The 9,223-nt window shown below is 47.3% G+C and overlaps 1 pseudogene; it reads left to right on the top strand.

The window, feature by feature from the left end:
- Positions 1-321: 321 nt before the first annotated feature.
- Positions 322-444, top strand: LOC123462394 (annotated as a pseudogene).
- The last annotated feature ends 8,779 nt before the right edge of the window (positions 445-9,223 follow it).

A 9,223-nucleotide genomic window follows, 5' to 3' on the forward strand; every position in this document is an offset into this window, starting at 1 on the left:
TTCAAGCAGACTCCCTCATATCTCACTTGCAACTCTTTTCTCTCCTGCTGGCACAGAACATAGAAAGCAACCACTTTTCTTTGGTTTATACAGCATGCATTTAAGGGGAGTAGTTGTTGGTGTGTGTGTGTGTGTGTGTGTGTGTGTGTGTGTGTGTGTGTCTTGAAGTAGGGTCTCACTCTAGCCCAAGCTGAACTGAAAGTCACTATGAACTCTCAGGCTGGCCTCGAACTCACAGTCATCCTCCTACCTCTGCCTCCCGAGTGCTGGGATTAAAGCACACCACACCTGGCTGTCATATGTGGTTTTAAATGAAGAACAATTGCTTCTCAGCCTTTTGGCTAAGGTCAAGTTTAGTACCTATTCTTATCAGTTTAATGAAAGACAAAATAATTAGAAACCTCTCCTTTTAAAAGTCCTTTATTTCCACCCACGGTACTTTCTCTCTCCAGCTCCCTCCCATCCCTTCAGCATAAGCCACGATTTGCCGCTACCCACTCTCTCCAGTCTAACACCCCCTTCCCTCTCTATTTATACAGTATTTTTTGTTATGTTTATCTCCTAACCCATACCTTCATGATTACCTACCACACTTAAACTGTGTATCGGAGTGTTGTCCTATGCAAAAAAAAAACAAACCAAAAAACAGGGCTGGCTGGAGAGATAGCGGCTTAGCTGTTAAGGCGCTTGCCTGCAAAGCCAAAGAACCCAGGTTTGATTCCCCAGGACCCACATAAGCCAGATGCACAAGGTGGCACATGTGTCTGGAGTTCATTTAAAGCAGCCAAAGGCCCTGATACACATATCATTTTATAGGCCTCCCTCTCTCTTTCTCTCAAATAAAATTAATTAATTAATTAATTAAAAACTTACTTCCCTAAGAGGAACTCTAGTGCCAGCAATTGAAAAAAATTTTTCCACACTATAGTATATAGTTCACCTTCTATTTGATTTAGTCCACAGGGCAGTAACTCGGTAAGTATTAAGCAGTTATGTACGTGGCTTGCCAGGCTGTTTTCATAGTTGTTTCAATTATGAAAATTACTTTATTACATCCATGACTAGAGTGGTTTTATCCTACTTCATGTCAGTAGAGAAGCAGATGAAATACCTGAAACCTGTTATTTAAGAGGAAAAAAAAAATCTACATCATCTTAGCATATATTAGGCAGAGGAAATGACATCACTTTAAGCCATAAAGGCCAGTACAAGTGACATCCTTAGAGTAGCAACTCCTGGACCTATTGCTCTTTGGTCAGAGCTCTGTATATGTAATGAGCGTGTGGACTCTCCTTTACTGTAGATGAGATGGACCTGCTACCAGCTGAACACATGTTTCTGTAGTGGGGATTAGGTTCACCTGATCCATCTAGCTCTCACCTGGTTTCCCTCGTGACCTCGTGTTTCTGCGAGGCTGCTGGCCAGGGTTCTGCAGCCGCGAAGACTCTCCAAAGGCAAGAGACCCATGCCTTGCCCTCCTTGTTTTGGGTATTGGGATCCCAGAGAATGTGCTCAGCCAGAGGAGCCATTTGAGAATGGGTGACAGCCGGGGAAGCAGACAGCTGTGCGAGCTGCAGGGGGCCAGTCATGAACCACTGAAGCATAGCCTTGAAACACCCCAAAGCTGGGTCAGAATAAGAGCCAACAAGAAACCTATTTTCATTGGATACAGAGGGCCCATTCAAGTGCTAAACACTCTGCAAACCACAACAACAAAAAAAGTGGAATTGAAAGTAACAGATGAATCCCACCTTTGGTTAAAGAGACAACATAAAATGTCAGGTGTCAACTCTCTCTGCTTGCTCTCCCCCACTCTTTCAAAATAAATAAATAAAATATTTTTTAAAAATCTTAAAGGGGCTACAGAGATGGCTTAGCGGTTAAGGCATTTGCCAGCAAAGCCTAAGGACCCAGGTTCAGTTCAGTTCCCCCAAGACCTACATAAAGCCAGATGCACAAGGTGGTGCATGGGTCTGGAGTTTGTTTGCAGTGGCTGAAGACCCTGGCTTGCCCATTCTCTCTCTCTCTGCCTCTTTCCCTCTCTCAAGATAAATAAACAAAATATTTTTTTAAAAAGATGTGGGGGGTGAAGAGGGTGCTCAGCAGTTAGAGTGCTTGCTTGCAAAGCATGACGGTCCCTGTTCCATTCCCCAGTACCCACATAAAGCCACACACTAGGTGGTACATACACTCAGAGTTCGTTTGCAGTGGCAAGAAGCCTTGGCACACCCATTCCTCCTTTCTCTCTCTCCCTCTCTCTCTTTATTTTTTTGAGGTAGGGTCTCACTCTAGCCCAGGCTGACCTGGAATTCACTATGGAGTCTCAGGGTGGCCTTGAACTCACGGCGATCCTCCCACCTCTGCCTCCCAGAGTGCTGGGATTAAAGGCACGCACCACCACGCCCAGCTCTTTCTCTCTCTTAAATAAATAATGTTTTAAAAATTCAGATGTTTCCTTAGGTCCTCTGTCTTCTTGGGCTCTGTAGCATGGCTTCTAATCACCCTCCGTGGTGACCCATGACCTTTGTTCTCATGAGAGCTCTCTTCTGCCCGTCACTATTATTTGCCGCTCTTCTTCTACCCACTCCTTCAACGCGAGGGTCATTTCCAAGGTTCTAACTCCACATCGTCCCGTTTCCAAGGTTTCACCTCACAGCCTGCTTGGTGCTCAGCTTCCCTTGGCTGGTCCTGGCCCCAGGTTCCAGTGCTGCACCAAGTGGTCCCTGCGCGTCCTTGGGCCCATTTCCGTCGCCTCTGTTCTCTTCCCCTCGCTGCCATCATCTAAATCCTACCTGTTCTTCGTGAAGTCTTTCCAGGTCTTTCCTGCTTGTATTGCTATCACCCTGCACCCTACTCACTTGACAACTAACACCATTGCCTAGAGGCAGTTCATCTATTGTTTGTTGCTTGACTTTTGTATTTTCTCCTCACTCTGTTTCAAGCTTTTCCCAAAAACACCTCGATAATACCATATGTGAGATATGAACACAATAAATATGTTGAGGGGCTGGAGAGAGAGCTCAGTGGTTATGGTGCTTGCTGCAAAGCCCAACGACCTGGGATCTATCCCCCAGTATCCACATAAAGCCAGATGCACAAAGTGGCACATTCGTCTGGAGTTTCTTTTTAGTGGCTAGAGGCCCTGGTGTGACCATCCTCTCTTGCCTATCTCTCTCTGCTTGTAAATGAATAAATTTTTTGTTGTTGTTTTGTTTTTTTCTTTTTTGAGGTAGGGTCTCACTCTAGCCCAGGCTGACCTAAAATTCACTATGGAGTCTCAGGGTGGCCTCCGACTCACAGCGATCCTCCACCTCTGCCTCCCGAGAGCTGGGATTAAAGACGTGCGCCACCACGTCCAGTTTAAATAAATGTTTTGATTGACGGTCCCTTACGTTTTCTCCAGTACTCCTGTAGTCCCTTGTTTATGGGAGATTTTCCAAGGCCCAGGGTGGATTGTATGGAATCCTAATATGTGATTTTTTCCTAAAGACACATCCTCATGATAAGGTTTGGTTTATAAATTAGGCATAATAAGAGATCAACAATAACTGATAGACCCGAATAGATGCAGTCTAACAAAATTATTTAAAACCTACAGGTGGTTTGTTTCTGGAATTTTCTATTTAACATTTTGAACCTTTGTTGGGTGTGGGTAACTAAAACTGCAGGAAGCAAACTCAGGGATCTGAGGGCACTAACTGCATGCAAAATGTTTGCCTCACGTGAATATCAACATTCCTGGAGCCTAGAGAAATTCAGCCCCACATGGGTTCAGTGAAGAGGCCCCTTGCAAGTTATGTTGCTGTGGGAGGAGTCAGGAGGAAAGCCAGGCTGGATGCCAGCGCGTGGTCCAGCACTTTGATAAAGCAGTTTTTCTTCTACTTGCATGGTCATGAGATCAGTGTGATGGAGCTCTCCAAGCTTTTAAAAAATTTTTTAAATATTATAAGCTGGGCGTGGTGGCGCACGCCTTTAATCCCAGCGCTCGGGAGGCAGAGGTAGGAGGATCGCTGTGAGTCGGAGGCCACCCTGAGACTCCATAGTGAATTCCAGGTCAGCCTGGGCTAGAGTGAGACCCTACCTCGAAAAAAAAAATTTTTTTTAAATATTTTTATTTATTTGCAAGGAGACAGAGAGAAAGAATGGCTATGCCAGGACCTCTTGCCATAGCAAAGTAAATCCAGATACATGTGCCATTTTGTGCATCTGGCTTTATGTGAGTACTGGAGAATTAAACCCAACCCAGCAGGTTTTACAAGCAAGTACTTTTAACCACTGAGCCATCTCCCCAGCCGGAAGCTTTTTTTTTTTTTTTTCTTTAAATAAACTGGGTCTCACTGTAGCCCTGATTGGCCTAGAACTTGTTATGTTGACTACATTGCCCTCAAAATTGCACTGCCCCTCCTGCCTGGGTCTTCAATACTGGGGTTACAGGTGTGTACCACTCTCCCAACTTTTTTTTTTTTTTTCGAAGTAGAGTCTCACTCTAGCCCAGGCTGACCTGGAATTCACTATGGAGTCTCAGGGTGGCCTCAAACTCACAGCGATCCTCCTACCTCTGCCTCCCGAGTGCTGGGATTAAAGGCGTGCACCACCATGCCCTGCTTCTCCCATCTTTTTAACATTTCAAACATGATAAACAAGGTGGTACATAAAAGGTAAAGTAAAATATAACAATATGCAGCTAAAACAAAAAAAATCATGGTACTTGGCCTGGGGAGATGTCTCAGTGGCTAAAGTACTTGCCACACAAATGTGAGTGCCCAGAAGCCACGAAAAAGCCAAATGCTGGAGCACAAACATCCGTAATCCCAGCTCAGGAGAATTGTCCAGAAGCTCATGGGCCAGCTAACCTGCTGAAATGCCGGGCTGAGCAACAAGAGATCCTGCCTCAAATGAGACAGCAGGCAGAGTTGGCACCTGAAGTTGTCCTCTGACCTCGGCACGCTCACCGTGGCATGCGTGCGTCCACGCACACATGCACATCACGTACACACGCGACCAGGGTGCGTGCCCACAGTTAAGGTACCTACGGCGGTAGCTCAGCTTTAACCCATCGGTTTCAAGTCTACCCCCCTCTCCTCCATTTTGTCAGGGAGGAGCTGGAAGCGGGCACACCATGTGTGGTAGTTTGGATGTCCTCCAGTAGATTCAGGAGTTTTATACAAGCTTGTAACTTGCTGTCACTGTGGGTGGATCCTAGTGTCCAGCGCGATGGTGTCGGGGCACACCTGGAACTCCAGCCTAGAGCGCTGGAGTTCTGCCTGGGGTTCCTGGAGCAAGCTGCCTTGTGGTGCTGGTGGCGGTATTTCTCTGTGTGTGGACCTGTGAAAGGGGGCCAGCTTCTTTTGTCATGATGGAACTTCCCCGGGATCTGTAAGCTTCAAATAAATCCCTCCTTCCCTAAACCGTGTCTAGACACAATACTTCTCCTTCACCTGTCTGACAGGGGCGCTAGAGTAAGGGACAAGGCTGGAGGACAGGGGAGTGATGTCCACTGCCGATCCACCAGGGACCTTTTAGCCCAATAGCAGGCTGCCTGGTTCTAACTTTCTACTGCGCTTCCAGAACCATCAAGTGTCTTCTCACTTGGCCCAGAGCTACCAGCTCAGCCAGCCAGTGTCCCTTTCCAGATGTTCAAGTCACGTCTCTGCGGATCCGCCTCCCAGCTTCTGGGCTCTGATAACCCCAACCTGCTCCCCTCCCAGAGGCCACAGCTGCCTTGGGCAGTTACATGCGCCTTTGTAAAGTTTTCTTCCTCCAACATCTGTTTCCTCAAGTCCGTACTTTAAATTTCCTGTTGAAGTATTGATTTCTTCTTTCGAGGATTGTGAAGTAAAACGTACTCTCCTGTGCTATCGTCCAAAACGCCTAAGAAACCCTACCATTAGACGAGTGGGCGCTTCATAAGTAGATCCCCTCAGTGCTGTGGGACCAGAGAAACTCTAGATTTCAGGTTTATGGGGCTGGGGAGATGGCTTAGCAGTTAAGGCACTTGCCTGCAAAGCCAAAGGATCTAGGTTCAATTCCCCAGGACCCACGTAAGCCAGATGCACAACGTGGCGCACGCGTCTGAAGTCCGTTTGTGGCTGGAAGCCCTGGAGCACCCATTCTCTCTCTCTCTCAACTAAATAAATAAATAAAATATTTAAGAAAGAAGACTTATATAGAGCGGGGATCCACTATCATGACAGCAGGTACCGTTGTCAGACCCCAGGCCCTGCCCAGCCTGCGGGGCCGGCCGCCAGCGAGCCTGCGTTTGCCCACCAGAGCCTGGCCTGAGCCCTGAGCTTCGTGTGGAACCTGACCTCTCTCAGACACGGAAACTCAGCTTTCTGGCTTACTGTACTTGTACTCATTACCAGCAAGTGGGAGGGAGCAAAAGGTTAAGCATGAAGAAAGCCAGGACTCAGTGCCAGAGACCTCAGAGCGAAGCGGAACTCGAGGAATACAGGGGATGGCTTAACCAGCAAAGGAGATGTTCACCGTGGCAGGTTGGGGCTGGGAGATGGCTCAGCAGCTAAAGACACTTGCTTGCAAAGCCTTCCAGCCCAGATTTGATGGCTCAGTAGCTAAAGACGCTTGCAAAGCCTGCCAGCCTGGATTCGATTCCCCAGTACCCACATAAAGGCAGATGCACAAAGTGGTACATACAACATATGGAATTCATTTGCAATGGCAAGAGGCCCTGGCATACTCATTCTCATTCTCTCTGTCTCTGTCTCCTTAAAAAATAATAAATAAAAATGTATTTTTTTTTTCAAGGTAGGGTCTCACTGTAGCCTAGGCTGACTTGGAACTTACTATGTAGTCTCAGACTGGCTTCAAACTCATGGTGAGCCTCTTACCTCTGCCTCCCGAGTGCTGGGATTAAAGGCATTCACCACCATGCCCAGCAATAAAATATTTTTTTAAATGACAGTTTTGCCTTGGATACTGCCATTTCTTGTCCGTGATATAAAAAGATAATTGACAAGAGAAATGGATAAAGAGCCTTCTGCCTTATTCCTACATTGCTGCCTACTTTTATACTTTTTATTCGTGAACTTGCACTGTTTGTACCTCTGCGTCCCAGTAGAAGCAAGACCCAATCACATCTTCCTAATGAAAAGGCTGCTGCACATTTCAGGAATTCAGATATTCCTTACGTATGCCCCCCCCCAAAAAAAAAAGAACGAACCTCTTGGCAGCAGTGTGAGAATTCTCCTTATTTATGATGTTGCATTTCTTTGTGCTAGTTTAAAAATGTGAACAGAAAACCCGGGACTTGAGGCTGGTAAGGAGATGTTACCCTCTGGAGTATTGTGGGCACATCACTCATTGAACGGCCAGTGATCTGGGAGGCTGGAGTACAGCGTTCTCACTGAACACAGCGGTAAGTCACTGTGGAGACTCCACTAGAAACCACTTCATCAGCAACTCTCCTCTCACTTACTCAGGCCCTCGCATTCGGTGAAGGAATTCCCAACCACATGTGAGTTATTCAGACAACTGTTGGCAAGAGTGGCGAGATTTGTGGCATGCAGAGCATCTTCCAGCGAATTGAAAAGCGTGTCACCTTCTGATTTATGCACGGAAGCATGGTGCCATGTAGGTGGTGTGTCCCGGTGGAAAAGCAGCTTGAAATCGGGTTTTCTACTCATGGAAGGCAGCATTGTGCCACACAGCCCCAGTCACAGAGCACTTCCAATGTCAATGAGAAGGAAAGGGACAGCAACAGCCGGGCTCCCATTTCCCTTTCTAAGAATATGCCAACCGCTCCTGAGGGTATCTCCCGACCCCTGGTAGCCTTTTCTCTTCCTGGTGTTCTCGTGCCCTGCTTTACCTCAGCTGCAGAGGATTTACAGTGATGGGTTGATGGGAAGCAAAAAAAAAAAAAAGCCATCTCCTTTGTCTCTTGTTTCTTTGGTGCAGGTTGGGCCTTGTTTATGATGTATGTGCGTAGTAACAAAGAACACAATTGTGGGCGAATGTGAATTGCTCCTAGGAGCTCAGCCCTTCGAGCAAGCTGTCCACCACCCCATGCTCCTTGACACTGACCCCTTGGGTTCACCATGCCGCGTCTCTTCTTTCTCAAATCTCTCCTCAGATTTTACGCATCCAGAAAGAATCGTGACTGTCAGTGAAGAACTGCTCTGTGTTATGTCTTGAATGTGAAATGTCCTCCACTGGCTGTTGGGATATTTGCTCCCCAGCTGGTGGTGGCATTTTGGGAGGCTGCAGAACTGCATATACAAGGCTGCAGGGGAAGGGGGCTAGAAGGTCCTACAGGCCTCCCCTCCACGTAAGACAGTTCTGGCTAGAAAGCACTGCTACTTGGCCAGCCACCTCGAGCTTGGAGCCCATGGGCATAATTGGACAATGAGGAGGGAGAGAGAGTGAGGCCAAAGAGATAGAAAATAGTGGTCGATGGGGCTGGAGAGATGGCTTAGCGGTTAAGCGCTTGCCTGTGAAGCCTAAGGACCCCGGTTCGAGGCTCGGTTCCCCAGGTCCCACGTTAGCCAGATGCACAAGGGGGCGCACGCGTCTGGAGTTCGTTTGCAGAGGCTGGAAGCCCTGGCGTGCCCATTCTCTCTCTCTCCCTCTATCTGTCTTTCTCTCTGTGTCTGTCCCTCTCAAATAAATAAATTAAAAAAAAAATTAAAAAAAAAAAAAAAGAAAATAGTGGTCGGGTCCACCCAACTGCAGATGAAGGAGAAAAATCCATTACTCAGCATGCAGTGGCCCAGTATAGGAAAGGATGATAGCTGGGGAGAATTCTGCTTTGGAAGTACTTGAGTTGGGACAGACTTTTATTTATTTATTTATACTTTATTATTATTATTATTTTGGTTTTTTGAGGTAGGGTCTCACTCTAGCTCAGGCTGACCTGGAATTCACTATGTAGTCTCAGAGTGGTCTCGAACTCATGGCGATCCTCCTACCTCTGCCTCCCGAGTCCTGGGATTACAGGCGTGCGCCGCCACGCCCGGCAGGGACAGGCTTTTTAAACAAGAAATGGAAGAGCCTCTCATGGTCTGGTTTGTGGGGTTTGGGGCCATGGGGGCAGATGGGATCGGTCTAAGTGCTATGGAAGCAGAGACTGAGTAAAGCGACCACCCGTCCCTCCTTGAGACAAAGCCTGCATAGCCCGAAGCAATGGGAGGGAAGTGCTCATAGACGGGCTCATGTAAGTCACATCACTAGGGACTCTGGTCATTGTCACATGAGATCCCCATGGATA

This window comes from Jaculus jaculus, chromosome 7 (assembly GCF_020740685.1).
Source record: "Jaculus jaculus isolate mJacJac1 chromosome 7, mJacJac1.mat.Y.cur, whole genome shotgun sequence".
Taxonomy (NCBI): domain Eukaryota; kingdom Metazoa; phylum Chordata; class Mammalia; order Rodentia; family Dipodidae; genus Jaculus; species Jaculus jaculus.